Source organism: Nothobranchius furzeri, chromosome 19, assembly GCF_043380555.1.
Source record: "Nothobranchius furzeri strain GRZ-AD chromosome 19, NfurGRZ-RIMD1, whole genome shotgun sequence".
NCBI classification, from domain to species: Eukaryota; Metazoa; Chordata; class Actinopteri; order Cyprinodontiformes; family Nothobranchiidae; genus Nothobranchius; species Nothobranchius furzeri.
In genome coordinates, this window is record NC_091759.1 from 15244600 (window position 1) to 15250599 (window position 6000).

The window sequence follows — 6000 nt, forward strand, 5'->3', positions numbered from 1 at the left end:
AGCGAGACAGAATGGGACTCAGCTTAGCAACATTCCTGAGATGGAAGAAGGAAGAGCGAACAAGAGAACCGACATGAGAATCCAGGGTGAGAGCTGGGTCAAAGGTCACACCAAGATTCCTGACAGAAGGTTTGGTGTGGGAAGCAAGCTGACCAAGAGAGTCTCTGACTTTGGGAACCAGCTTGTCTGGGGCACAGATGAGGATCTCAGTCTTATCTTCATTCAGCTGAAGAAAGCTCCCACCATCCAGGTTTTGATAGAGTCTAAGCAGGTGTGTAACAGCTGCAGCTTAGACATCTCATGGGGCTTAAAGGAGATGTACAGTTGGATGTCATCTGCATAAAGATGGTAGGAGATTCCTTTGAAGGAGCTCAGGATGTGCTGAAGAGGAAGCAGATAGAGGAGGAAAAGCAGAGGTTCCAGCACAGAACCTTGTGGGACACCATGGGTAAGGGAGGTGGTGGAGGACCTAAACTTGGAGACGACCACAGAAAAGGAGTGCTCAGAGAGATAAGAGGAGAACCACTCCAGAGCAGATCCTGATAGGCCTACCCAGTCTCTCAGCCTCTCCAGTAGCAGGTGATGGTCAACAGTGTCAAAGGCTGCAGTCAGGTCCAGCAGGACCAGAACAGAACAGTCCCCTGCATCACTGTGAGTCAGAAGGTCATTAGAGACATATATATATACACATATGTGTGTGTGTGTGTGTGTGTGTGTGTGTGTGTGTGTGTGTGTGTGTGTGTGTGTGTGTGTGTGTGTGTGTGTGTAAAATATTCTTCATCAAGTATTTTTAAAGCACCTTCCACCTCCCTTGTGAAAGCCCATGGTGCTGTACACTAACACAGTACAACAAGAACAATAAAAATAGTTTTTGTTATTCCAGGGTGATAAAAATGTGCTAAATTACTCTAAAGTCTTGTCTAATATTCAAAGTTAATGTTTATTTTACATGAACATGTTATTTATTTTGGGATTGTATTTTTACCTGAACAGGGTTTAACAACAGAAGAAAACGTTTGTTATATACCACAATAACACTCTAGGATTGAAATTTGAGATTATTTCAGAGTTCCCAAATGAAGGGTTAATACTTGCTTTTGAAATCAAATTCAGGTAGCTGTTTTTTCACCACAACATCAATACTACAAGGAAAAGATTAGGTTTATCTTTTTGTGTTCAAATCAGACGTTCTTTACAGCCCGACTAAAGTCCAACCACCTCCATTCTGGTCCTGAACCAGTTCACACCAGTTGTTGTTTTTGTTTTGGCCTTCCGCCCTGTTGAGTCAGGCCCTCCCTCAGCAAGAGCTCAGCATGTCCTCCTGTTGACATACACACACCCCTCTGCTGCACTGGAATCTGCCCTATGTGAAGGTTTGAAAATCAGCTAAATGTTTTCTTTTTTTTTTTCTAGCATGTTTTGATCAGCAGTTTTAGTCTAAATTAGAAAGGAACCACTCAGCAGCGGCAGTGGCACAGCTAAGGTTTATTTTTACCCTGCTTTGCTTCTTCAGCGGTGTTGAGATGGCAGTGAAAGTGTCCTCCATGTATTAATTACCTTGATTGTCCGCATCGGTGAAGGCGCAGGTGTGAAAACTGCCTGGTGAGGCTCGCAGGGGTTCCTCTTTGTCGACGTGGAAGCTCAGTGTGCCAACTTTAGTTTAGCTGGGTTTATTTTCCAAACACGAGCTAGAAGATTATAACTGGTTCAAATGCTCTTTTTCAGTAATGTGAATTGCAAATGTTTTGTTAAAAGCTCAAAGTGTTGCCATCTTTTTTAAAGAAGACAAACTGATAGCATGATTGTTACAATAGCGTTGTGTGAGTTTAGAACATTTGGAATTGCTTCTATTTTTCTAACGGGTTATGTTCACTTCTGTGCATTTGTACTATTTGATTTAACCATTTTTACTCCACTTTCTGTTTTGCTAATGATTTAAACCCTTAGTCCGTCTACAATCAGGAACATTTATGCTCTGAAGAAAACTAGGTGTTTGAGCTGTGGACACTGAGAATCTGTTAACTGTTAAATCAGGACAGATGTTCTCTCAGGCTTTGTCCAACTGAGGCAAGTTGCTAAAATAAAGCCAAGTCAAGCAAGGTAGCATTTTGAGACAGTAACCCACAGCGTAGTTTCCACCCAACTTGATTGCCGTGATGCACTGGATACAGGAGTCAGGACAATCTCCGTTGCCCAACTTCAGAGAGTGCAAAATAGTGTTGTACCATTTAAGTGGCACTCCCAGATCTGAGCACATGTCTTCAGTTTTACCCCAGCTTTTCACTAGATGAGTAAATGGTGCATTATATCTGCGAAGCACAAGGGGCAGATTATAGCTGCTGTAATATCCAGTGGTTTTGTTTCCAGCAGGTGCACAGTAGCTTGTAGCGGGCGAATCCCAGAAGGGTGGTGTAGAAGGACTTAGCTAAATTTATACCTTTTGTTTACTTTTTATGCACTATACCTCCAGAACACATCAAGCTCAGCAATCGATTGGGCCGGACAGGAAATCAAACACTGGAGTAGTGTGAAGCATCTTGCAAATTTCAAAATAAAAGACGTACAGATTTTGTGTTGCTTAACTTCATCCATCCATCCAGTTTCTTCAGCTTATCCAGGGTTAGGTCACGGGGCAGCAGTCCAAGCAGACCGACCCAGACTTCCCTCTCCCCAGCCACTTGGGTCTAGCCTGGCAAGCTATCCTATAAATGTGGATATATAGTCCGGCTACAACCCATAGACACATCTCGTGTGTCTTCCATACTGTCTCCAAAATGCTATTGGACAACAAACAACATGGCATACTCGCTGCTACGGATGTCAGTCAATGGGGGCAGTCTGTCATACACTGTGGAAGAAGACACAAATACATCCTTTTTCTGAATAAAGGACAAAGAACAGCTCAAGCCTAAATAATCTAAAGCTGATGCCAAGCTGTTTCAACAAGCCATTGCTGTCTATTAGGGTTGTAGGAAAATATCTATATGGCAACATATTGTGCTATATTTTCTTGCAATATTATATCTATATTCAAAAGCTGTTTATCTAATTTTTGAAGAATTTACATTCAAACATTCGTGTATTTTCTTTTCTTTTAGTGCTAGCTGCTAGTTTGGCAGCAGTGTGTAATGGGCTTTGTTTCCACCATTGAAATGTAATTCCTTCTGTTATGGTTCAGATAACTCATTAAACATGTTAAGTATCAGTTTGGACTGTTTATTGAATATTCCAACTGTAAATTCAGTCTAAAAAATTGCTAATAACATCTGACTGAATGTATCGCAATATATCGTGATATCGTCTCCCCTGTATCGTGATGCGTATCGTATCGCCCAAATGTCACCAACACACATCCCTACTGTCTAAGCTGTTCCGCTCTGTCGCCAAATCCCACCCACCAAACCACATCGAGCGCTGTGACTGACTGACTACCAGACCGGCCAGAGCTGTAAAAATGACAGACCTTTTGGATGCATGCTGCTGTCTGTCTCCTTGCTCAGGTGAACTGGTGATATCACATATCATCTTCCTATCCACCTGTGATTTTGTGATCTTGCTGGACCAGCTGCATGGAACGCGTTCACAGCCGCTGCACGTCTGAATCAATCCCGGTAGGAAGGAATGCAACGCTGAAGTCTCAGGGAAAACTTGTCTATTAGCGTTATGAACCCTGTGGAAAGTCCAGGTTAGTCGTTCCTCACTGGTAAACTGTTGATTTTAGGATTCATTGGTTTGAACCTTCTGGTCTGTTCACATTAAAACCTGCAGCTAAGGTCAACAGAATTGGATCATGGCAGAAAGAAGGATTTCACAGATACAAGTCGCTGAAAGGAACGTGTTCTGTAGGGTGGCTTCTGCCTTAAGGTGGGATGAGGACCGATTCATTTTCTGTGAGTCTACGAGTAAACACACAGACACAAAGTAAAATGCTTGATTGAACTAAGCTGATTAAAAGGTGCCATGCAAATGTCAAGAGTTATTTATTAGGACTGTATTGAAGGTCACATGACAACTTCCTCTTACATCATGTTAATGAGATAAAACCAGGATGAAACGTCTTGTCTGGCTAAAACACCAAGTGCTGTTAGATGCCACTTATTGTGGGGATCAGCTGATGTTTAGTCTGACCTTGTAGGCTGGTCGGAGAATAACTCGTTAGGATAAATGAGACAGAAAATGTGGTCTAACAGGTAATTGATGTTCATGCAGACTGGACCTCATCTATACTTTCAATAAGTGGTCCAACATGAAGGATATGATGAGCAGAAAGAAAGAAAGATTGGTTATCATTTAAGAGCCACTGGTAGAACAAAGACAAGAACACTGATCTTCTCTCTGCCTCCCACTCTCCCTCGCATCAAATGACTCACTTCTCTGTGTTCCCTGTGATTTCCATTGCCCCGCCCATGTCTAGTCACTTCCACTCTCTGCTGTTCACCTCAGTGTGCGCAGTGAATACAATTTTTGTCAATAAACTTGGAAATTTCAGTTGCATGCAAAGTAATAACAACAGACCACAGCCAGAGCAGCAGCTCACGTTCCATCGCTTGACCTCAGCCAGGGCTAGAGACTAACGGGGAGCTCCACCAAATAGATCTGTTGAAAGGTCACTGGAATAAATTGCCTCTAAGTTGCAATAAAATGTGTGCTTTTGTGTGCAGTAGAGAAAGGAAAACTGCTGCTGTGCCCATTCAGCCGTATTCATTAGACAGTCTCGTTGGAAAATGTATGACAATTAAGATGCACGATGTTTATATAACAGGAGCTGTTGAAATACATCTACATGGACACATTTCATTGTCTCATTGCTTAGTCAACACACCAGTGGCAATGAAATTGTTCAGCACTAATGATGAAGGGTTCAGTTAGAATCTCTCATTTTTCTTTAACAGAATGAAAATTGGAAGATTGAAGAAATGCATGAAAGCTATGCTGATAGTTAGGGTTGGGGTTAGTCGCTGTAATACACATACAAGCTGGTCTCCAACCACATTTGTGACAAGCTCCCAATAAACTGCTTCATTATGTGCAGCCGTGACCTAAAGGTTTTAAAGTGGGTCTACACTTTTCTGTGGTCTTTAGTATGAATGAATATCTCATGAGTCGTTATTGGTGAAATAAAAAGCTCTGGCACTCTTCTTTCAGAAAGTAGAAGTTACTCTGGAGAGAGAGAGGTGGCAAAATGCAGGATTTGGAGCTTTGCTCATTAATATTCATCAGATGCAACCAATCTCTGATTGGTTACCAACAATGAAACTCACTGATATGTTGTCTCCACAAATAACGCTTAGTTTATACTTCTCTGTTAGCAGGTTTTCACTCACACAAACACACACTGACAGAGACTTCTATACTTCGTCGTTGGTGTGTCAGTGTTGTGAAGCAATTCTCTGCCAGGAAAGCAGAGGGCATAGCACTTTTCTGGGGTGTCCTGCCTCCATTACAGTCATGTTTCTAGTATATTTACATTGTGTTTTTGTATTTCGGAGACTTTTAACGCGGACGAATGTGTCCCTCATTCTCCTCCACCTCTTCATGCACTCACCACCTCCAAACCACCTTTTCCGTCATTTCTTGCCGCGAAAAAAGGGTTTGCTGCGTATCTTTGATGATATAAACAATACGACTGTGACTGAAGGAATAGAGACTTGCCCGTGAGACATTATTCAATCTGCTCTGTTTGCCACTAGATATCTTTGGCTCTCATTTTAGTTTTTTGAAGGGGGAAAGGCAGTGCTGTGTACAAAGTTAAAGGAAGCAGAATCAGTGGCCAATCATAGACTTGCGGTCTCCATAGCTTCTGGCGAATAGTTAGAAAACTGGGCTCTTCTAACCCCCAAATTCCACTACCTCCGCTCCGCTCCACCCCCGCCTTCCGCAGCCGCTCGCTTCCGAACTCAATTTTTACTGGTACCCACTCTACAACGGCTCCGGTCCGGTGCGGAGACCTGAGGGGGGCAAACAAGCATGCGCAGGATTTTCGAGATCTTGCGATACAGT